At 42.6% G+C, this 25409-nt stretch overlaps 2 protein-coding genes across 2 annotated transcripts in view; one reads left to right on the top strand and one right to left on the bottom strand.

Moving 5' to 3' along the window:
• The window catches only part of LOC126556493 (nephrin-like), a 317497-nt gene that overhangs the window by 179215 nt on the left and 112873 nt on the right, over positions 1-25409 (top strand). The gene's annotated exons all lie outside the window — the stretch shown is intronic.
• Positions 20507-25409, bottom strand: part of LOC126568830 (serine/threonine-protein kinase ULK2) — a 373161-nt gene continuing 368258 nt past the window's right edge. The window contains exon 16 of the mRNA XM_050225482.1: positions 20507-20516. The gene's annotated coding sequence lies outside the window, so the exon portion shown is untranslated. The remainder of the gene's footprint in view (positions 20517-25409) is intronic.

The following is a 25409-nucleotide window of genomic DNA, read 5'->3' as shown; positions in this document are numbered from 1 at the left end:
CTGCTCGATCCTTTTGGGAGAGCCGCAGACCAATGATGTCTGTATCATCATCGTATGCCAGGATCTGGGTTGACTTATAGAAGATGGTTCCCGAAAATTCCCCCTCCGAGTCACATAAACATCGTGAAAAGGTCAAGTGGAACGAACGAAGGAAATAACTGCTAATTTAGGAGCCAAAGAAAGGAAGTTAACTAAACAACAAGCGGACAGGGAATTTACGTAGTGTTGGATGAATGATGTGTGACAGCTGTAAAAAGCTGTTTTTACAGAAAAATCGTTTTCAATAAGTTGAAAGTTAATTCCTTATCTTAATACCTGTTACAAACGTGTGTAGCGTCCATAAGCACTCTGCTACCTGGGCACACTGTGGTCGGGTTTTGTCACGATCGGGAAGCGATCGGTTGGTATAAATAGAGGCGAGAGATGAGCCCTTGCCCTCTTTTCGATACTTGTTGACATATCCAAAAACCTTGTGTTCCTGTTATTCTTTAAATTACGTGACAATAAGGCGTGAAGTCATCGTACTCAATTAAAATCTTTGAATTATGAAAATTATTCGAAATTGACAGAAGACATTGAGCAGATATCTCTAGCTGCTTCTCTTGCCTGACTGATACTAGTTAAAATAAAATAAATTCAAACGCGTATGAAATTTTCTGGTGTCATAAAAAAACTCCTCCTCAACAGAAACAGCCAGATGCATCAGCATCTAGTGCGTTACGCCCGGTCGAGATCCCTCCTCGGCTAAATTTCTTTACTCCTTGCTCGTTCAATACCTAGTTAAGCTCGGATCCCTATAGTAGTAGCGCTTTATTCAGTAAAAAATAACAAGATTTTCTTTACGTTCTTGGAAAGCTCCTGGAAAGCTCCCGGGTTGCTACAACGGTGTGTCTGCCACATACAGAGATCCTTCGAATCGGAACTTATTGGCAATCGGATCGACCTGACAGCGCTGCCTCTCTATGGTCAACCTGTACGTCCTGGTCAGAGCGTTCCGTGCTGGGCCGTTACATGTATTGAGGAACGCTGCTCCCGTTCTTTTCAATGTGCTGCGAAGTAAATGTTATGTTAGATCGTTATAAAACTCCAACTAGACGTGAGCTACATTTCTGAATTGCACCCGTTTTTTAAGTTCTTACCTTTGTTAGCATCCAGTTAATAATTAGTTCTTTGTAATTTTACTTTTAGTTAGCTTTATGTTGCCTCATGAGGTCCTTGAAATTCGTTTAATCAGGAGAAAAAAAAAACAAATCGATATGTATGCAAAGACACTTTAAGCTCATTTCAGCTTTTCTTAAACATTTAGGTTCATTTTCGTAAACAAATTACAGAACACAAACGGCTAGATCTGTGTGAAAAATCCACAGGTTCAGATCTTTGAAGAGTTTCATTCGTCTCTTCCTATCTGTTAATTTTCATCTTTCAAAAAATTTAACACTTTTTGTTGTCTTTTAAATGTTGCTGGAGAGCACAACCTTTAGGTGCTCCCTTAGTCCGATTTTCTCCCTTTCTCGGGAATATCCATGTCCTTCCGTTAGAAGGTGCTGTATCTCTAGGCCTCAGTATTGACATATTAGCAGTGATTCCCTCTTTGGTCCATTCTTGCGGGTCGATCGCGTATGGTCAATTCTTAGCTTTGACAACACTCTTTGATCGTTGTGGATTTGAGGATCAGTCCAGGGTGCCACTGTCAGTTTGATTTTGATGTACTCCAAGTGATTTGTCACTTCTGTTGTACCACCTTCTCTGAAGATTGGTGAACAATGTTACAAGACGAAAAGGATATACTTTGTGTTGCAAAGCAACAGATTCTTTCGCTACCCATAATTAAAAAAACTTTAACGTATTTTAGCTGGATCTCAATTTTATTAGTATTAGTCTCCGCTAAAAAAATCACGTCTCTTCTCCGGGTTTTTTCGAAATGAATGCTTCGTCATCTTTCCGGGCGATGTCGTTGCCACCAAGCAACTTCGTGTTCGCCGTCGCTGATCGGCTTTCGCCCGCTGATCAATTTCGCCCCATCCGCAGTTCCCTCTAATGGCAAATCCTTTGCTTTAGGCCGTCACGTGAATTGACCGTTGACTAGTCAACATGTCATTTATGTGCCATCCTGTAAATTTTAAATATTGTTTTCAAATGTCAGTTGTCATCTGTCATCCTTGCCGGATGTAGTAAAAATAATCAAATTTATGAATGATTCATATACAAATTAGCTTGCTGTCTAAAATGTTGAAAAATCCTAAAACGACAAAATTATTCTTTATAACAAAAAATGTGATACTCTTGTCAAGAATGAGTAAAAACTTATGAAAAGTAATTACAATGAAACGTCCTTTCCTTTTAAAGCTATTTTCAACATAATAAATTTGGTATCATTTATAAAAATAAGACAAAAAAAGACAACAGTGTTCTCCTGTAACCTAGCAAGAGCTCCCATCTAAAGCACCCAACCGACGCACCTAACACTTGGTACACTGCAACATTATTTGCATTCCATGCGCAAACCGTACCACACTACTTGACACTATCATTACCGATCAAGCTCAAAACACTGCCACACGATCCGCCATGTCAATAACCTCTGCATATTCATACACACCCACCTTAAGCAAAAGGACGAGAAACGAAACAAAGAGAAAAAAAAACAACTACAGCAAAGGAATTCAAAACCTGCCCTGCTAACGAGTGGCGGCAGCATAAATCATCATCCAACTTGTGGCGCCTGCTACTGCTGGGTGTTTTGGTAGCATTCTAATAAATAAAGAAGAGCAAAGCATCAACTGAGGCACCAACTAAAAAAAAAAACAACTCTCACCGCACTTCACTAAACCACTGTTGGCACGCTTTTACGGGTATGCTGGAAGCTTATCCACCGGTAGGGTAGGGAGGGCGTAGAGTGTTGAGTTCACTCAACACGCAACACTCACACACCAACCTATTCGAGCGCTGCACACTGTCTGCAAACTTCTGCATGCCATAAATGATGCACGGTTTTAAATTCAACCCCATCGGGTCGTTGGTGTGGACCTCCAGTAGGATTGGGGTATGTGGCGAATGGTCCTCCTTTAGAATCCAGAATCCGTTTGACATCTGTACTCTACTGTCTGTTCTCCTCTTTTTGTTGTTCGGTGTGTGTCAAGGGAAACGTGAGCGAACGGTGTGTTGAACTCCGTGCACCGGTTCGCGTTGTACGCCGTGTGTCAGAGGAATTCTAAAGTCTGTGGTGTGCTGCACTCACCGGGACGAACGAACAGCGCCGGTCCGAAAATGGATCCAGACGTGCAATTATTGTAATTAAGGTGCAGCCGCGTTTGCACACTTGCACGGTTTCTTGCAGTTTGCAACCGTGCCCCGAACCGCTTGGGACAATTGTATCCTTTTTGCGTGAAAGTGTGATGGAGCATTGAAGCTTCATTTGAGCGAAGCGGCACTCTTCAAAAATTCATTCAACTCTTTTCAGTGCCTGGCACTCGTGCATCATCTTCCGCACGGTGCACCGGGTGGGCTCGATTCATAATCCAAACTGCCGGGTTTTCTATGAAGTCACAGACATTCCGAGTACAAGATGGAGGAGTATGGGGAACGATCCAACTGTTTGTGGAGAGCACCGTGCCACCACAACCATTCTCTTACGCGAGTGAAAGGTCTGTGCTTCTGTTATTAAAAATTTTATGACGACTATTTTATCCACACTGCGCCCGGTCATATACCCAAAGAAACCGAGTTTCTTTTCATTATCAAACTCCAACAAAATGTCCACCATTCGGCTGGCGTCTTCTTTCCTCACCGACACCCGGATGCAGCATGATAACGGAGCGCTGGATAGGGCAGTGAAAAAAGTGGAACCTTACTCCGTGTGTCACCCATGACGAAGTGACTCGCGTGGCCATACATGCATGGAAGGGTAACTCTTTGTACAAAAGGGGTAACGTTGACACTGTAAGATTCTTCGCACTGCACAGTGGGCATTTTAGGATGCAAGATGGGACAAAACAAGAGTTCATGGCTGGTTGATTTCTTTACTTCGATTATTGGGATTGTATGTGGGGTTAACAACGCCGTTTTATGGGTTACTTCTTGATGGTATGTTTGGAAGTTGATTGAATTTGAAATTTATTTCAAAGAACTGTAAGTTACACGAAAAACTGCTATTTAACGAATCAGCATTATTTTGTTTTGACAAAATTCTGATTGGAGTAAGGCATTTTGAACCAAAAACTTCGGTGAAAAAGACACAGGTTTTGCAAGCAATTTACGCCTGTAGATTGTATACGAATTCATTGGGGAATGCCTGCAGCGAATCCTACTCCCTAGGATCCACAAGTTTCATAATCCAGTACAGTTTTGGATGGATTTGATTTTATTTAATCACAGGAAGGACATGGTCGCCTGGAATGGACGGATCTGAATGCGTACCTTCTTCTTTTTCTTCTTCTTGGCTTAACGATCTTCTTGATCACGCCGGCCATCGAAACGGCTTTCTATACTGCCGATACCACGTAGTTGGTTAGTCAGCCCTCACAACGGAGGGACGGTCCGATTGGGATTTGAGCCCCGTTCCTAATGTACCTATTTGATACCTAATTTTTCAGAATGCCCTCACAAAATATTACATCTTTTGTGCTCAGACACAATAAATTTAGCGATTGCTTATAATAGCAAAAGATTTAGTTCCTATTTTTTAAAAAATAGTCAATAAACGTGTCCAAAACCAAGGACAGGCAGTCTGAACTGATAAGCAGAGTTCGATCGGAAGTCTATTTTTGGCGTGCACTTGAATAAGTCTCTGGTGTGTTTCTTCGAATATCAGAAAAGTGTAAAAGAGCATAGAAAAACCAGTCGTCGAGTCAGCAGCGCCACAGGTTAACATGGCAGGTTACAAAGGAAGAACTCACTATCCAGCCTTTATTGCGAATAATAGCGATGTTGGTAAACGGAGTGTACCTGATAAGCTTATTGATTGTGATTGTTCATTTTTTTAGTTCTTGCCCTTGCAAAATAGTGAATTTGAAATCTATTTAACTCTGCGACCTGAAGCTTTTCGGTATTATCCAGGCCTTCCTTGAAGAAATAAAAAGCAATCATTAACATCAATCTTCAAGCAATCACAAAACAAGCATTACATAGTTATCAAAACAAGGCTTACAATTTATATTCCTATTTCAATACTTTTTGCTCATACCTATGGGATAGATCTGGGGATTATCGAAGCTCGAAGCTCAGACAATGATTGTGCTGGGAATCACCCAAATATAGGCTCCATTGCCACAACGTATCCGTGCCTTCGGACGGTAATCCAGCAGCTCGCATTCCATCCGGTATCTACAGTCTCAACCAAAAGATTGCGACAAACGATGGTCGACAGACTTTCAGACTCTAAAGTGGTCATGGAGACACCTTCCACAGATACCAGATGGATCTGTAAAAACGTCATCAGCTACAGACTTTTACCCGACCAACGCTTGATGCTTAATTTGCTGGTGCACAACAAGGGGCCACACGGACTGCTGCTTGACAGGATGAATCGGTCACCTTCAGCTTGCTTAGTCTGCTCCCAGATAGAGACTCTGGAGCACAAGTTTGCCAAGTCTAGTAGGGTATTTAGTCCTTGGAGCATACTGATGCAGGCTATGGAAGCCATTGTTCCAAACCACAAGTTCAACGTTCCTTCCCTCATCTTACCTATTTTAAGTCACATTAGCATAAGTACGAGGATCCCTATTCTATGTTTGTTTTCAAACTAGATCATCAACATTGTTGGAAACAACAATGCTATGTTTGATGAAAATTTTTTTTTTAAACCAGTTTTTGAGCTGTTTTAAATAAACAATTTAAAAAAAAGATACTTCATGATCGTTGCTACTTTACCCTTAGTAATATAGTATATCATACATGATAGTAAATCACGTATGGTTTTCATTTCTTCTATTTTATCCCATGATAAGCCTAATGTGCACAGTCACTCTAGTAATGCCCCACTGGCGTGAAGTGGATGTGTACCAGGCGCACTAGCTTTACACACGACATCACCCGCATCCAGATTTGTGCTGTCTGCCAGTTGGTCCAGACGAAACTTGATACTTTCGGGTGCGGAAGAGTGTGTAGTACCTCTGCCTACCAGCATACACCCTTCCCGCAACCATCCTGGCCGGAAGGTACCGGTACTATGAAAGAGTTTTCCACGAGTACACCGGGTTCAAACAAACGCCTTTTGTCTCCATGTTTACACGGTTGTTTGCACGGACGAAATGAGTGTATTATTTCCCACCACACTTGCACACGCAGACCCACCCCATGCGCTGATGATGTCTCGAGATTGTGCAGGAAAAGTTTTCACATTAGCTGCTCGATACTCTGTGGCCCACGAAAATGGCGCACGCGTGTCGCAACGCTGTCCGCGGTCCTGTTTCTGCGGTTGGGACCGTGAAGTGTTGTTGTGGCCTCCGGGATGGGTGGCTGACTCTCCGCTCTTGAAAACGATGCCATCTGTGTAAGGCTATGGCAACGCCGAATTCTGAGTGGTGCTGAGCCGAGCAGAACGCGAGCGAGAATGAAAATATATATCAAAACAAAGCGATACGCTATACAGCACGTCACCTCTTGAGACGAACTGTAAACACTTCAACCGAAAACCGCACCACAGAGCACGGGGGAAAGAACGTGCAGGGGCGTTCTATCGCCCGAAGGGACACCCGGTTTGCTGATTATCACCCGTTTTGCGGGTAATGCGGAAGCTGTTTGATGGGGTGATACCGCACAGCCCGGGCTCTCGGCCTGACGTTTTGTTAGCAACCGATGCGTGTGACTTCACCAGTGCCGATGAAGTGTTGCCCGGAGGACGTTGTCCTTACGCGATAGATTTCACCGCCAGAAAAGGATTGGTTTTCGAATTGTATGTGCTTTTTTTGTGTTTCTCGTTTTGTTCGCAACTTTTTCTTTCTTTAAATCTTCACTTCCATCCGATCCTCTTCTCCTGAGGTGAAGATTAAAAAGATGAAGCAAGGAATTTGATCCATTTCGAAAATGGGTGCACGGTTTATAAACTGCCTTGCAGCCATTTCTACTCTTTAGTCTATATGGATTCTTGTGAATGTTTTGGTTCCTTTTTTTTTTTTATTTTTGTTGGGTTTGGGATTGAATTTCTGCCATTTTTTTTTCTTTACTCTTTCTTACTTGAGGAATATGTACTCTGGATCAATCATGCTTACCAGTCGGAAAACTTTTCTCGCTCGTCATTTTGTATTTACAGCGAATGAACGAAAAAACGCACACAGTTTTTTTGGAACGTCGAGTAAAACCCTTCCAAGAATTTAGGCATCAGTATTGCGATTGTGTTTCAGATAGAAGCCTGGCATGGCAAATAATGTCACCTGCAATTTCTCAGTAACTACAATATTTAACTTTTGTGTCGCGATGGTTGATAACACCCGGTTCCCGTTAATCATTTCCATTCCATCTGTCACTGTCATCACGCTTAGGTGAAGGTTATCTTTTTCATTTGTGTCTTCCATGATGATTGCGTTAATTGGTATTAAGTCATAAAGCGATAGGCTTTTTTTACAAGGTTTTTTTTTAAGTGATAAGCTTTGTTTTTAGATCAAGCTCACAAGGCTTGATTTTTACTTTGGCAAGAACATGGTCCAGTTTGACTTTTACAGAAAATTATACTATATTTACTATATATTGTACTACAAATGAATACCTACGGAACGCCTAAACTTTATGTAAGACCGTTATTCACCACTCAGTACTTTGACAGTTCATGTATAGCTTGGGAGTTCGAAACGTTCATAACTGCGTGAAAAATCTGCGAAGTAATAGATTAAGTTGGGAATCAGCATAACACTACAAACAGAAAGATGGGGACATTTTATCTGCTGACATGGGGGAAACGTTTTTTGAGAATTCGGGACCCCTTACCAGCTCGGGATCGCTCACTCTGCTTACCGCTAAACAGAGACGCGGTTATAAAGCTCAGGGGCGGCCCGGTGGTATAGGCGACAGCGGTGCCGGTCTTCAAACGGCAGAGTCGGGGTTCAAATCCCATCCGGAACGTCCCCCCGTAGTGAGGACTGACTATCCAACTACGTGGTATCGGAGAGTCTAATAAGCCATATTGCTGGTCAAAGTGACTCAATAGGACGTTAAGACAAGAAGAGGAAGAAGAAGAATCCCTTCCAGATCACTGTGAGCACTGACCATCCAATTACGTAGTCCAGGCAAGTCCAGCGTTGTTGAAGGCCGATAGCGCTCTTAAAAAAGGTTCATTTGAACCGTATCGCGTATGTCGGGATGGGATGTGTAAGGGAGGTCTATCTCGTAGACGGCGGGATGGGGCATAAAGGGGGATGGCTAACAGAAGATAAGGAACATCCAGATCATTGGAGAGGAGACTTGCGATAAAGCATGATCGGAGCTGGGAGTGTCGCGGTTCTATAAAGTCCAGCCTACCAAGCCGACAGCGAACAGGATAGGATGGAGAGGTCAGTTTATAACCTGCAAGGAAGCGACGAACTGCTACTCGGATGAATTTTCGTTGCACCTCCTCCAACCTGGCCATTGCAGTGGAGCCTGGGGGAGACCAGACAACGGCGGCGTAGTCCAAGGTGGATCGGACCCAGCAACAAAACAAAGCCTTCAGGCATAATGGGTCTCTACGTTCTGAGGACAGTCTAACAATTAGACCCAGAGCTTTGTTGGACTTGGCCACAACATGATCAACATGTACGTTAAAAAAGATAGTCTCGTCCAGCCACACTCAAAAGTCTTTCACGGAAGTTATTCGACCTATGGCGGTGTCATGAAGGGTGTAGTTGTGATGGATCTTAGAAGATCTCCCAAACAAAATAACACAACATCTATCAGGACACAGATTAAGGCCATTGTTAAGACACCACACGGAGAAGATATCAAGGGCATCTTGAAGGAGACGATAATCAGCAGACAAACTCACAGGAAGGAAAACTTGTTGGGTCGTCCACATAAAGCAGATGACCATCAGAGAGGAGGGTATATACCAACAATCGTTAACAAATAACAAAAATTGCAGTGGGCTAAGGACACTCCTTTGAGGAACCCCAGAAGGACCTTCAAAGGAGTCGGAAAAACAGCACAACACTTTAACTTTATACGATCTGCCTTGAAAATATGATTCAAACCAAGACAGCAGCTGACCCCCGGCAACAAGCTTTGCAAGTTTGGACATCAGAAGATCAAGCGGTATGCTATCGGAAAGGCGCCTTCCTGATACGATCTGGTAGGAAGAAGGAAGCACACTTTTTAGGACAGACTACGGAAGGCCGTCTGGGCCAGGAGAGTGAGACATTTTGAGTTTAGCAAGGGAAGATAGGACATTATTGGGATTTATAGGAACATGATTGAGGGAGAAGACGTCACGAGGAGTGTATAAGAGATTAGCCATTAGCTAAAGACATTGTACGGTTGCGAGGGTCGACAAACACAATGGAGAAGTGTTTAGCGAAAAGATGGCATTGTTCGGCGATTAAGCAGGCAGTATCATCGTTTAAGGATATCGTAGAAGGGATGCCATGTTGTTTGAGATGCGAGTTCATGAAGCGCCAGAAAGATCTACGGTTGGAAGAGAAACGATCTTGCAATCTTACTACATAAGATGCGTAGCGCCGCCGATTGTAAGCTCGGTAGGCACCAGCTGCATGTTTATAAATACGAAGGGTGATAGGGTTACTGTTGCGGCGATGGTTACGAAGCGCTCTGTTTTTATTGGTCTTCAAAATTCTTAGTGTCTTATTCGACCACGGAGGGCGGAGAGGGGATTTGAGAGAAGGAAAACAAAGGGGGTTTCAAGTTTAAAGTAACTAATAGACTACGCACCTTTCAACTAGTAGCTTGAAAATATTACGTTGAACTTAACTTTGTTTATACAAATGTTTGGGTCCGTTAAATAAATTAATAAATTTATTACCTTCATAAGTCAAAAACAACTTTCATTGTAGGAAACTCCATGCACCACGAAACTTGCAGCATTTTCTAAAACATAGTTATCAATTCTATCGCCCAAAACACGCATTGTGAATACCTGTTCATAATCACCTTTTTATCTTCACCATTCGTGTTTATCTCTCCACTTCTGTTCAACAATGTCAGTCGGCCCCGGTAGGTGCATCCGCCTCGAAGACTTACCTTTTGAAAACCTGAAACGAAACACGGCTCAAATTTCCTTCATTATCGCGTACCAACGATTTTACGAGTACCATCAACACAGCGTTGGCGTAATGTTTTTTTCTGTGCATTTCACCCAAACTCCGTTGCATATCACATTGCAGACGTTGACAACTATACTTTATGCCATATTTTTTCCTAGATTTCGCGCTTTTTTTCTTGTCGTCCGTCCTCTTTTTTTGTGCTCTTTTGGGTTCATTCTTTTCGCACGCTGCGCCAGATGACAATGTTGCATCCAGTGTGTCTGCATCACAATTACTCTCTCTCACTCTCTTTCCCTGTGTGTGTGTGAGCTTCGTGCACTGCGTTTGCTAATGAGAACTCAACCCGGACGCGTTAGTCGCCAGTGTACCTCGCGACTGTCTATGGGCTCTTGAAGCTGTTTGCCGCAGGTGAATGACTGCCGGGGTGCTTCGTGTGCGAGAATTCTTATTGTGTGCTTGTATACGTGTGTTTGTGCACGGTTTTAATGCGTCTGCCACTCTGGAGAGAGGTAATTTGCCACCTTTCATAAGCTGACGCTGTAAGTGCATGACACCGACCGAACCAGGCTCTACTCGCAGACGGCTAAAATGATGCCGTCGCTTGGTCATCTCTTCAACCTTCAAACGACACCGGGTCGCACGGTACACCAGGAATTGCTGCGAGGCGCCAAACCAATCGAGCCGTGCTTGTTAGCCACCCGCTTGATGATGACTAGTCTCGCACCGGAATCCACTTACCAGAAAAACTAAACACAACACACGCTCGAGGGAACGCAAAATACTTCCAGCATTAATCACGGTGATGATGCTCGCGGGCGTCTTCCGATGTGGCGTCTCTCGGTTCGGGCTTTTGCTTTGTCTTCCACCTTCATTTTGTTATGCTGCCTGCTCGCCGCAGTCGCTTCGGCTGATGGAGACGCCCAGCCGCTTTTATGGCCATGGTGAGCTTTACACCAAACGATACGCTCACACACGCCGGTGTCGCGCACGGTGTTGCCATAAATCATGACGCCTTTTTTCACTTTCGGACCATCACCTTATGGTTTAATGGTATTCTCGCACATACACATTAAGCTTCCTGCGAAAGCGGGGCCCGCTAAGATGTACATTGTCTGATTCGTAGAATTCGTTACTCGACTTGATAAACACTTCCTTACCCATTAAACGGTACAAGCGCACGCTTCCGTTCTAGCGAAATGGGAGCTCGTAAAAGCAGTTCCAGGATCTTGTTTCCATGGTGTTTTGGGTGGGTAAGGCGAGGTGATTTCATCCATCGTTTCGGGTATCAGATTTCGGTACGCGGATGGTGCAAATTTGTCAAAAGTCCTGCAAACGATCGCAATCGTGTTCCTGGTGGTGGTACATGTATTGCTTTACGTGTTCTTAGTTATTTCATTAAGATAAATTCATTTCGGGTTGTCAACTTGTCAATAATGGTTGCTTCTAGTTCTAGTATACATACAACCATAATAGAACATCTTATACGAAAGCAAAGCTATAAAAACTACGTGGATATGGCAGAGACTTCGATAATCACACGGCCGAATTAGGTAATGAATTCCGATAGGACTTTCATCCCATAAAATCTAGCTTCTAGTACAATGAAGGCAAGGAAAACCAGCAATGATAGGCCAAGATCTCTTGAGGTTTTAATGTCAGGAAAAAAAGATGCAAAGATTTAAATGGCATGAGTTTCGTATTGATTTTCATCATTCCAGACACGCAATTTCCAACCCAAAAAATCAATATCAAATCAGATGCATATCCTGAAAAAAAGAGTTTTGAGAACCGAGATAAGAAAACCTTTTCGGACTTTGTTTTGCATTTGCATTTGACTCTATCTGGCACAACGAATTCTTCTTCCTCTTGGCTTAACGACCTCTATAAGGTCACGCCAGCAATCAGATGGCTTTATAGACTTGCCGTTGCCACGTAGTTGGATTGTCAGTCCTCCCTATGTGGGGATAACCGGATGGGATTTTAGCCCCGGTCCTGCCGTTTGAAGACCGGCACCGCTGTCACCTACACCACTGGACGCGCCCCGGCACGACAGATAATTATTCAAATCGATTAAGCATAATTTCCCAATACACATAACTAATATAATAAGATCATTACATGCTAAAAGAGATACCAGGGTTCTGGTATGCGAACCCTAAGCAGGCCAGATCCATAGGATCCTTTAGCTGGCTTGCCGCAGGGGAGGATCCTGTCACGAATTATCTTTAATATTTATATTCTATCATCTCCCAAATGCTCAAATAACCTGTATGCCGATGATTTCCCTATTACAGCAACTGCCAAAATTCCCAGACCAGTTCTTAGTTTATTAAGCGTATAAAATTTTCTGTATGTAGAGGAAACTGAAATCATACTGCGACAAATTTGAAGCAATATACTTTGCCAGTTTGCTTAAATTACCTCAAAGTGAAGTAAGATTTGTTCGTGGAACCTTCCATTCGAAAGACACTATTAAATACTTAAGAGTTCATTTAGCAAAATGCCTGACATTCTTAACTCACATAGACGTTTCTGTGAAAATTAAAACACTTCTAAAGAGCACGTCGTCGTGACATGGTCAATAAGAGATTTCCAGGAATCTCGATCCCTGGCTGCAGCTTCCCATCCGTGTAGGCACCCGATCTCCGACAGGTCACCCTTCACCTGATCCATCCAACGAACTCGCTGTGCTCCTCGACACCTCGTGCCAAACTAGGGGTCACTGACGAATACCTTCTTGGCGGGACATGAGTCCGGCATCCTCATAACATGCCACAGCCATCATATCCTGTCGGTCTTTGACACCTTCATGATTTCCGGTTCTCCGTATAGCCCAGCAAGCTCGTGGTTCATCCTTCTTCTCCACACTCCATGCTCGAACACACCGTTAAAGATGGTCCGGAGGATGCGACGCTCAAACACGCCAAGAGCGTTTGCCTCTTCCGCTCGGATGGTCCAAGACTCGTGGCCAAACAGGACCACCGGGCGAATCAGTGTGCGATATATCTCACATTTCGTGCGGTCTCGAAGTCCTCTGGATCTCAGCAGACGGTGAAGGCCGTAGTAGGCACGATTCTCCTGAACAATGCGTCTCCGGATTTCGCTGCTGACAACGTTATCCGAAGTTACGACAGTCCCAGGATAGCAGAACTGCTCTATTACCTCTATTACCTCTATTACACGCTGCTTCCCACTCGAGCTCTATAGCGATCAGAGCCTGCAGCAAGCAGATATTTCGACGCATTGATTATCAATCCAATTCTTGCTGCTTCACGTTTCAGTCGGGTGTACTCCTCACACACCTTCGCTGTCGTCTTGCCCACGATGTCAATGTCATCGGCGAAGCCAAGAAATTGAAGAGACCGGTAGAGAATCGTGCCACGTATTTCGTTGTCCAGCCCCGCGCTTCGTATGACACCTTCCAAGGCTGTATTGAACAGTAGCCAGGAGAGTCCGTCCCGTTGCCTCAGACCCCTGTGTGATTCGATTCCGACAGGATGCTCGATACTCTCACTTTGCATTGCACCTCTGCAGAACAAGATCTGGGACAGGGTCTTATAGGCGGCAGTAAGAACTGAAATGGCACGAAAGTTCGAGCATTCCAGTCAGTCGCCCTTTTTGTAGACTAGGTGAATGACGCCCAGTTTCCACTCCTCCGGTAATTCTTCCTGTTCCCAGATTCTCGTGAACAGCTTGTGCATTTCGACGATAAGCCTCTCCGGCCCCATCTTGACGAGCTCGGCCGCCAGTCCATCACTACCAGAAGCCTTGTTGCTTTTATGCTGCTTGATGGCGCTGGCAACCTCATCCAGAGATGACGGAGGCACTTCGTCTTCTGCACTGTTGGTTGGCTCATGGCTTGGGGGCCATGAGTGGGCCTTGTAGTCCGTCGAAAAATAAACCAAATTATGAAATTATGTAAGAGACTGATTCCACATATCGTTAAAACAATCTGGATGGATTTAAATCATCACGGAATGAAAAGTGTTGATGCGACAAAATATTTATTCATTAGAAAGCTTTGCTACTGCTTACGAAAGTACTATTCTTGCTTCTCTACAATCTACCTAAAAAAAAGTTGGCTCAAAGGATGATGAGAAAACGCAAAGCTCTTCATACTGACAACCAATAGAAGATATTCTGTATTTTTCTTCGTATTTTATTAAAATCATCCTCATGCAAAGCTACATTCGCACACACATCGAACGCCAAGCATGGCTGCAAATGGCTGTCGTCTTAGAGCGGCGTTACAAAGAACAAAATTAGACGAAAGCAGTCCTAACCAAATGAAAATTCACTCGGAGAAATAGACGAGCGAGCGGAGCAGGGACGAAAAAAAAACTCTTCTTCGCAAAACGCTTCCGAAGCCAGCCCGGCTTGTCTGGTCGGGCACAAAGAACACTTTCACATCGCGATCGCACAGGCGTTCTGCTTGCAGACGCTTGTTTGCCTGTTTGTGCATGAAAAAGCCAAGCCAAGCGCTCCCGCAGGGAAAATAATACAAGGCTTTTTATTGGAAGGGCAATTGTTTTTAAGTACTGAAATGTAGTCCCGAATTCCCACATCCAGACATTCACGTGCTCCGTTTACGTGCCGAGCTGCGCCTACGCAAGCATACGTACGCTTGATGCCCGGTGCGGTTGGATGTGGATAAACATTATTTTCTCCGGTGGCGACCGCACCACTACCTGGGAGTTTTCTACTAGGTTTTCAGCTTAGCACCTTTCTCATTCTCTCTCAGCAGGATGGGATGTCCTTTTTTAGGGCGGGCAAATTTGTGTGCTTTCCACAACAAGCTTTCCCAACCGCTGCACGTGTGTGAGGGTGATTCCTGGCAATGGTGTGCCGTAACGGGTACAGGAATTACAGCTAGAAGACAGCAAAGGGTTACAAAAAAGCTACGGAAATTATGGACGACCAATGCAACGTATGTAGACACTACTTGGGTGTGTTCAGGAATGCTTCACCATCCACCCGCTCCAAGGTGGTGCTTCTCGCTCGGTGGGCCATCCCCAAAAGAGACACTCGACGGTCGCTTTCTCCGAAAAACGGGCCATTCATCCGGAAAAAGGTACCGGAAGGGTGAACAGGGACTCGATAATTTACTGCATCCGTACTGGTCAGCGGTTTTAAAGCTATGAAACTTCCCTTTACCATTTCCGGACGAGATTCCTGTCCAATGTTTTGACCAACAATCCTACCCGACCGAATCTCTCTTTCCCTCCCACGTCTAGTAGGGACATTTTGGGGTTCGCTCTCGTTCGAAAACAATAATCGAGGTAATTTCAAGAACCTTGAGCTTCGGGCCAAACGATTTCCGGCATCCTTTCAGAGGCTGAGGTGGCTTTTTGATGATAAAGTGTGAGAAAGTTTAGACAAAAAATAGTGCAACTCTCCCCCTACAGCAGTGCTTGTGTATTGTTTGCATTGTCGCGAAAGCATTTCTGCACAGTGGCAAAACCCCATTCATTGCACAAATAACTATCAGCAAAATACCGCAATAGTAAATAGCATAGGAAATGGTAGTAAACAATGGTTTTAAATTTTTTATTGAGCCTTGGGAGCTTTTCGTTAAAATTTCAATTATTTATATTTTGTGTGCTCAATCCATGATAAGCAAGGGTTCAATGTAGCAATTTTATAAATCGACGCTGTAACATTCTAATACCATAAAATACTAGACAATATGACGTCATAATGACTAAAGAATCCAACAAGGAAATGTGCCCGGTTTTAGATCATAAGTAAAGTTTAAGATGAAGAATACCTGCTATACATTTTTACACTTTTTTATTAACAAAGACATTTCTTAACCTCAAAGAAACAAAATATTCTCCATGCCATAATTTCAGACAGACAATTCATTAAACTCAAGTGACCTACATCAACAATTCTGCAACACAAAAATAGTAACTTCGTGCATGTCGAACCATACCAAGGAGATATACCAAACGACGGATGATGTCCGGCACATTTTAAGCAGACTCAGCAATCGATCGCACCACGACCGATCAGCACAATCATAGCAACAAAATACAATAAGCAGCTATCGATTTGATCGATTACACTTCTGGCGTACTGAAACATTTTTGTACGAAATGCATTAACAAAACGGAGAACCACCAAGGAACATTTTTCGGTTACAAAAAGCGAGCAAACATTATTGCAAGAATTGGGTATAAATCAAGTTGCCTTCGGAAATCACCAAGAGCGGTTTAGAGAGCGGTCTAGACGAAGATACAACATGCTAAACCTTGCGTTTAATTCTTTCTAGAGGTTTGAGTGTTCCTCTACCCAAGGTAAGGCCTCGAACCTTCAACATGCCTGTATGGGATATTCCTTCTGAATATTCAAAGCCACCTGACTAACATGCTCCACCGATGAGCATCGAGAGTCCACCTGCAAAAGGTAAGGCCTCGATATCTTCAACGTTCCAGTAAGAAAGATTCTCATCCTGGATTTTTAGACTGCCTGGACAATCAAACAAAAGAAAGATATCGGTTCGCTCAACTAGGAATCACGTTATTCCGTTCTCGTCGCGGTTAAAAAGCGTACCGTGAACCGTCCGATAACTTGTTCTTTCCCACCACAACGATATTCTGGTGAAGATTACAGCTACTATTGCTTAATTTCTTTTAAATGATTCCGCAAACATCGCCTTATCCTAGAGGGTTTCATGTTTGTTTTCCTGAACTTTGAAGCCTTTCTTTAATTCAAGTAGGACGGGTTGACTGAATTGAGCTTCGTTATTCCACCTGTTATGAAACTATTATTCGATCGAATAATTTCAAATTGTACAACCGAACATCCCTGAGGTAAGGAAAAAAACAGGGAGGAAAACCCCACGTAATCTAATTTTTACACATAGTAATCTCATGCGGTTTAGACAATTTTGAGCAAGCCATTATGCTTAAAATAAAGTTTAAAAAATAATATCAAACTGTGCAAAATCTGACAGGTTCACCTTGCACAGCTTTTACTTTTAAGCCTTAATTTTCTAATGAGTGTGAATTAAATAAGTTAAAATTTATTTAACCAGAATAATATCAACCTAGAAAGGTTTAAAATATGTTTGTTTATTGTATTATCAAACCGTTTCTTAGTTTAACCTGACTTTTTACGATTCATTCTTTAATTGATGCTACAATTTCAAAAAAAACTGGGAAGCGCGGTGGTGTAGGTGACATCGGCACAGGTCTTCAAACGACAGGACCGAGGCTCAAATCCCATCCGGACCGCGTCCCCCCGTAGTGAGGACTGACTATCCAACTACATGGTGTATCGGCAAGTCTAGTTATAAGTCATTTGATGCTCGGCGTGACCTTAGAGGGTCGTTAAGCCAAGAAGAGAATTTCAAGAAGCATTGAAAATTTAGCCTACGACATAATTAATCTATCAATTTACAACAACGCAATACAAATGATTTCTTGCTGATGTCTGACGTCTTATTCTACATCCAACTAATCGTACGCCTATCGGGTTCTTTCCAATGCGTGTGCTACCTTCACGCCATATTTCGAACACATCGCGCTTCGTTTGTGGCTTTCGCTCATAAATCAAAGTCCTTTAAATCCTTCCCTACAGCGCAATTACTAGACATTTATCCCTGCGGCCTGTACGAGGGCTCGTACGAGAAAATGGGCAACATTGGCCCCAACCAGTATCAGGACCTCAGTCAAATTAACCGTACGGCACAGCCTGGGTACCCACTAATTAGTTGCCTATTTCGGAATGCAACTCCCATCGAGCATGCAGCGTGTGCATCCAACGGCCTACAGCTACCACACAGTCCCACACAGTAATGGATCGAATGCTTATCTTCATTACGCAGACAGCATACCGACACGGCTTTCCAGCCGGAGCCGTGTTGCATCTCGGTCTCGGTCGGTCAATTGGAAGAATTCCGGTGCTTCTAGCTGCACCCGCACCAGTGCTCCTCATGCTTGCACACGAACCACGCCGCTGCTTATGATTTCAAAATAGCCTCGTGCGGATGCACGATTGGAAGTAATGATAGCCACAATCTTTACCGTGCCAGACAAACTGCCCCGTTTCCCTGGCGCGAATATCTTTCCACTGGCTGTCTAGCTCTCGCTCTCTCTCTGAAGATGAGATTTCGTAGTAACTGCTGATTGCTGCCGGCCATACGCACCGTTGTCGCACATACAACCTGCACACATGCACGCAATTGCTGATGAAGACGAATTCTGATGCAAAGCAGGACTGAATAATAAATCGAACCATCATTGGCAACGACATGCTACACACAGGAGATGTTTCCCATAGCTGAAGGGGTGAGTACGCTTCATTCCAACGGGTTGATACCGAAACACACACACACATGCAAGCACATGATCATTAGCTAGGGTGACGTCTTTCGCACGAGCGGAACCTTTGCTTGCCTGCTTTTGGAATCTTCCGTTTGCGCTACCAAGCGAACGCATCTCGGGTATGCAATTATCCGAACGAAATGATACGACTTACAGTTATGAATATCTGAATCGATTCCAAATCATTTGCATAATTTACTGCTCCGAAAAACAGCTCTACGATGGCTGCCGATGGGTGATGGAGCGTCAGGAACGACAGACGATTGTTAAAATTATTGAGCTATGTTGAAGAGCACACTTGTAGTCGAATTTACTCTAGCAGGAGATAACTTCCTAGAAGCTGAAGAAAACGAAAAATCGGTCCATAAATGACAGTTATTGAAGCGTGTTATCATTAAGATAAACAAATGGTACACCGCTTGATGTCAAATATTGATTATTCACTGCATACATCATGCATGGTATGGTAATAAGAAATAATCAATGATATATTCATTACGATGTGCATTACACTTTTAACCTGCATCTATTACACTTCAATTTGTGATGATGTAATGCAGGATTAGTAATGAACAGTATCGCTGGATCTTGAAGAAATTTTAAAGTTTTTGTAAGAATAAATACTTGTTTCTTATGTGCAAAGAATTTTATTTATTCCTTTAAATGTGAAAGTTCTATTTTTTAATTATGAGAAGTGTAATGGGCCGAAGCCTCCAACCCCTAACTAAGTTTACCAAGTGATGGACGATGAGTGTTGCTGACGGGAACAAACCGGAAGTGAAGCATCCGCCGTTGGGTGGACCGATCACGCGAAGGACTGACCGAATCCGAAACTCTCTCGCAGTTTCTTGGCGTTACCAGATCTACTTGAATCAGACGGTTAGACTTATTCCTGGGTCGACCAGGACTAGTTCCTAACAGTGGATCCGTGTCGTCTGATAACGCGTTGGGACGGCGGGAGTCACCGGCTTTGCATAGGCGAAGAGGGTTAACCTTTTTTTCCTGGACTTGCCTGAAGAATTATTTAACCGTGTCACCAAAGTTCGGCTAGCGACGATTTCCCGCATCTCAGACCGTTTGGGGGACATCAGCTTTGCCAAGTCATCCGAGATAACCTTTTCCTGGATTTACCAGAAGAAGTTTTTAACCGCAGACGAAAGCTTCTCCTTATTCTTCTGAAGGAGTAGGGAGGCACTGCTGTAGTGCGGGCCATAACCAACATCAGGAGGGAAGGCAAATGGGAAACTTACCCGAACCTGAAAGCACCACCCAAAGACCTTCAAGTTCTATGTACTGAGTTCTTAGAAACAATTCTCGTTTATTCAAACAGTTTCGTTCCTGTATACTAATTTTGATCTCTTGATCGATGTTTCCAAAGTGAGAAGGCAAGATTTATTTTCCTTCTTTCTTTCGCAGCACTTAAGTATCGCGTATAGCTTCCTTTACATTTGTCAAGAATTCTTTCGATTAACATCGTGTAGGCGATCCCATATCACTTTACTAAAGATGATTCTTTTCGCCAATATTGATGCGGTGGCGCACCGCCTCACACTGCATTTAAGTTATGCTATAAACGTAAACGTTAGCCGCTGGAGCGATCGCTCATCGCTTATGTTGGACCGGAGGTTCTTCTGAGCGTTCCTGTTCTTGTTTATGTTTGCCCTGGGTTTATTTCATGCCTATGCTAAACGGTGAATCAAGCATGAAAAAGTTTAATAGTGAGTTTCATAGGCAGCTGACACGCTTGTGCCGGAATAGAACCGAACTCATAAAATGTGACTCCAAAATTCTACCGCAACACAAAGTACAGTAGCAAACACGTCTAACGATCACTCTCTTGATCTTACTTTTGCGGGTTAGCTCTAATCGCTCTGCACATGACTTCAACGAGAGTAACGCTTTGCACTTGTGCTGAAAAGCTGTTTCAGTTGCGGTTATTGAATAATTAGCTCAGATGTATTCGGCTGTTTAAAAGAACGTAAATGTTCCATGGTACAAGTGTATAAGGGTTGCAACAGGGTCTTAAAAACTTTAATTTCTTATCAGTAAACTACAGTTCTCCCCAGTAAAACAACAGCAGACTAACGACCATTTTTATTACTTCCACAAAGTGATATTACTCAGGACCGGGGTTCTGATCCGGACTGTTTCTCCGTAGTGAGGACTGACTCTCCTATTATGTGATATAATCAAGTCTAGTAAGCCATTCGATGGCTGGTATGATCTTGCGGCTCGTTGAGCCAAGACATCGCCAACATGCAATTTTTACTTGTGAACTGCATTTCCCAATGCTGTAAAAGACTTTTTCACCATGAAGTTAAGTTCACAAATAAAATTAGCCTGCAAAACGCTGTAAGATGATGTTTCATAGTGCCTGAATTGCTAACTATTGATTTTGCTGCTTTACCAAGTTTATTCTGTTGAATTCCGTCTCGTGCTCTCGTGCGTAATTTTTTTTAAATATATTTTGAGTATGTAAGTCTCCTGCTTCTACCAGGTATTAAACCTCAAAAAAGCATTGAGAAGTGCAATTTCTGACTGAAGGGTCCAAGATGAATTCAGCCTTCAAACCTTATCCGGACTGTGCCCCCGTTGGTAAGGTACCGTGTTTTGAAAATGATCAGAAAAAATTTGATTACTAATTAACAAAATATGAGTTTGATTTTTGAGATATCCCCTTTCTTTCTCTCTCTTTGAAAAGCCTCTCTATTGCTTTGTCATGGCTTACTGACCTTCTGAGGTCACGCCGGCCATCGAATGACTTACTAGACTTTCCGATACAACGTAGTTGGATATGACTATCTTTACTACGGGGAGACGGTCCGGGAACGATTTTAACCTCGGTCTTGCCGTTTGAAGACCGGGGCCACTGTCAATGTCACGGCGCCAGTACCACTGAGCCGTCCCTTGAATCCTCTCCATAAGGTAGAAAATCAACAACGCAATCATTCTTAACATGCAGTGTTTTTCGTTCTAAATTCTTTCAACTCAATCATACAACGACAAAACAAAGTTCTTGAGTACTACTTTATCTACTTTAAAATTATCAACTCGTACTTGAAAGAATACAGCCCAGAAGTACAGTTTTGAAGACATGATTCAGTACCACATCTGTTAGATTCCTTTTTTTTAGCAATAAGGTTATATAATATACAAAACAAAAACCATATAATTGATGTTTTGCTGCCACAGCACTACGCGAACGGCCAACAAACTTTTCCAGTTTAAATCTTGTCAACGATTATCCTTCCGTCATCGTTCGTATCCGCTGGTCGTTTCGTTTTCGTATCATCCTATTCAAGCTGTCAGGTTGATAGTTTCTTAGCTCTTCGTTTTGTCCAAACTGAATTATAATCCTGTTTTTCGCATAATCCTACCGGCCATCCCAACACCCGCAGCAATAGTTTGGAGTGTTTTTTTTTTCGTATAAATTCATTCTTTTCCGTTTTCCCATTCGAAAAAAAAAACCATCCAACATGCATTGTTCTTGCTTCCGTTTTTGTATGCCGGCGAACGAAGGAAAAGAGTACAATTTTCGCGTTTCTTGTGATACGATGCAAAGGGAGTCGAGAGGGTTTGGCTGAGTGCGTTGCCAGAGAATCGGGACTCTTTAAAATTTCAGCCTTTATTTTACCCAACCTCAGCGTATTGTTCTGAAGGTGACCCGGAATAGCAGCGTCTTGCCACAACTTTCGTTGGCTTAAACGAAACGACGGTGCACGGAAAAAAGGGCAAAGGACGTAAAAGTGCAAGCAAAGAAAGAAATACTCCTTTCCTATGCTGGAGCGCAAGCAAACAAAACGTTAGGAAATGTCCTCTTGAAGACAGAAATACTCCGAACCCCAACGAACGAAGCGAAAACAAAAAAGCAGGCAAACATTCACATCTTAACACAGACAAATGGTTAGCAAATTGAAATGAACGGAATGATGTAGACGTTTTGTGCCAGCATCGTTTTCTCTAAATTTGTTCCCCACGCCACACCACTCCTCCACTCCGCCGCCCATCACTCGAGAGCCGCAAATGGTTGGAAATGGTTCTTGTACGAACGGGGCATGAGAAATCGTTCGAAATTTCCCTCAACCTATTCCGAGCATTTTGGGTCATTTTGTACACAAAGCGTACAGTGAAAATGTAGAAAAATGTAGTTCATCTACCGCATGGCCAACCGTTACGATTCGCTTTGAATGTTTTGTACACGAACAGTACAAATGTACCATAATCAAAGTGCATACAAAAAAAAACCCCCACCGTAAAACTACTATGATGAAGTATGTACAATAAAAATTGGTAATGAAAAATTGAATCCAAGAAAGAAGTGCCCCAAGTCCGGTTCGGCTTCCGGATGCGGCGAAGCATATTTTACCCCAGAACAATGGCACTGTCTCACGACCGGGTGCATCATTTATAAAACAGCGTAAAGAAATAAATTTGCATCGTAAAGCTTATCCGTAATGCTTGCCTCGACTATCTCTCTTGTTGTGCACTGGTATTGTCAGTTGATAGAGTACTCTGGCGCTAGTTTCATAAGATCATTAGGATTTATAAAAGAGATCAACAAGATATTTAAAAGGATTTCATTGTTTATCATCATTGCATTATTGTTTTATCAAAAGCTATTTTTAAGAATCATAATGGAAGGTCATGTGACATATTTGAATTAAAACAAGCAAAATAAGGAATCCACTTTCAAGATCTTGAGACTCAATGTTTTATGAAGCATGAAAAAAATTCATCTCAAATATCTCAGGGGAGTCGTTGAGTCGAGAATAAGGAGATAAAATCCGAGTATTCTCTCCAAGTAAATTCTCTGCTATTGTCAAACTCGAAGAAGTGATAGCTCGACAATGTATTATGAACAAACCCAACATAACTAGCTCGATCGTATCCAATATAACCCTATAAACCCAGGCGTCGGTAGACTAATCTGTCTCGAATCTGGTACTGTGTTTAGGAGCTTTTTAAATCACAGAGACTAGCTGTCTTCCTGGGGAATCATGCTTGCTAAGGACTCCAAAAACTCTTGCGAACCAAAACTTTCCAACAACACACGAAATGTACGATCGATCGCATTTTGATACGTCTGGTAGTCCTCTACGGGTACGCGTCTTGGAATATGCCGACGGAGGACGCCAATAAAATCGCCCTTTTCGAGTGGCGGATGCTAAGGACTATCTTTGGCGGTGTGTGCGAGCAGGGCGTGTGGCGAAGGAGAATGAGCTGTTTGGCGGTGCTGATATCCTGACTGAAGTCAAAGCCGGAAGGATACGGTGACTGGAGCACGTGATGAGGTTGCCGGACTCATGCCCAAGAACCAAGAAGGTTCTCGTTAGCGACCAGTTCGGCACGAGGCGTAGAGGAGCACAGCGAGCTCGTTGGCTGGATCAAGTAGAGTCAAATCTGTCGGAGATCTGATGCAGCCGTGGATGGCAGGCTGCATCCCTAGACCGATTTTCCTGGAAACTGATTGATGACCTGGCCATGTCAATGCGACGTGTTGTCCTTTTGCTTATCAAGGATATGGCCTCCTAGTTGCCATACACTGACCAGAATGAAGAGCTCCTACGCTGAAGCAGCCCCACGTTCCTTGTTATGACAAATCTATTCAGTATGGGCAGAACTGCATATTGAGAAAATAGTTTGGAATTAAAATTATTAAGAACTATAACTTTATGGAGACGAGGTTTCACTAGGCCTCTCGAGTTCATTATCACACATTCTTTCACTCTTCAAGCTTTTCAAAGCACCAGCATCTATTGCAGGGCTTTCAAACTCTCAAACTGTTTGATTGGGCTGGGTCATGTAATGTCATGATACTAGAAGTGAACTTTTCGCTCATGAAGATCATAGTTTCGAAGGCGGAGCAGATGTTCAAATCTTTGTATTTAGGGAACAATCGATTTGGACGGTCCCTCATAAGTCTGTAAGCCTCTTCTTGCTTAACCTATACCAAGCCTTCATTCCTATACCGTTCCTACATTGATTCTTTTATTAGCTGAAATGTTAGGATATATCATCGATTCTCAGTCCCGCTTGCTAGAATTATGAAGTGAAGATACAAAACCGCATTTGGCTAAAGAGTAATAAACGCCCTCAAGTTGTGCGGGATTCATCTCATGCAAGTTTGGGCGAAAAATCACGGTAGATTGTGACCATTATCCGTAGGACATAAAATATTATTTAAATAAATCATTATTTAAATGAGGAAAGTTATGTGAAATTAATGTGAAAGTGTCGCAAAAGCTAGCTTTTGTATGAGAATAATTTATAAAAACATTTCACTAACTTATTTCATCATTTAAACGAGACAGTTCATACTGAAATTGAAATAATTCTATAATGAGTCATATTTTTTTATTTAAATGGCTCAATATACGGAAAAGATAATATTTAAACATGATTTGAGTAGAAAGTTGATCGAATTAATAAAACTTGTGGCTAAAGAGTAATAAAGGCCCTCAAGTTGTGCGGGACTCATCTCATGCAAGCTTGTGTGAAAAATCACGGTACATTGTGACCATTATGCGTAGGACATAAATATATTATTTAAATAAATCATTACTAAAATGAGGAAAGTTATATGAAATTATTCTTAAGTGTCACAAAAGCTAGCTTTTGTATGAGAATAATTTATAAAAACATTGCACTAGCTTAATCCATCATTTAAACGCGACAGTTCATACTGTAATTGAAATAATTCTATATTGAGCCATATTTTTTTTATTCAAATGGCTCGATATACGGAAAAAATATATATTTAAACATGATTTGAGAAGATTGTTGATTGAATTACTAATTTTTTTAAAACTAGTTAAAATAAGTTTTTTTGGATTTCATAAACCAATAGTTTTAATATTTTCAATATGTCCTACTCAGCCAAATTGGTAAACGACTG

This window comes from Anopheles maculipalpis, chromosome 2RL, assembly GCF_943734695.1.
Source record: "Anopheles maculipalpis chromosome 2RL, idAnoMacuDA_375_x, whole genome shotgun sequence".
In the NCBI taxonomy this organism is placed as follows: Eukaryota; Metazoa; Arthropoda; class Insecta; order Diptera; family Culicidae; genus Anopheles; species Anopheles maculipalpis.
Note: the sequence above shows the minus strand (reverse complement) of the source record. Positions and strands in the feature narration are given on the sequence as shown.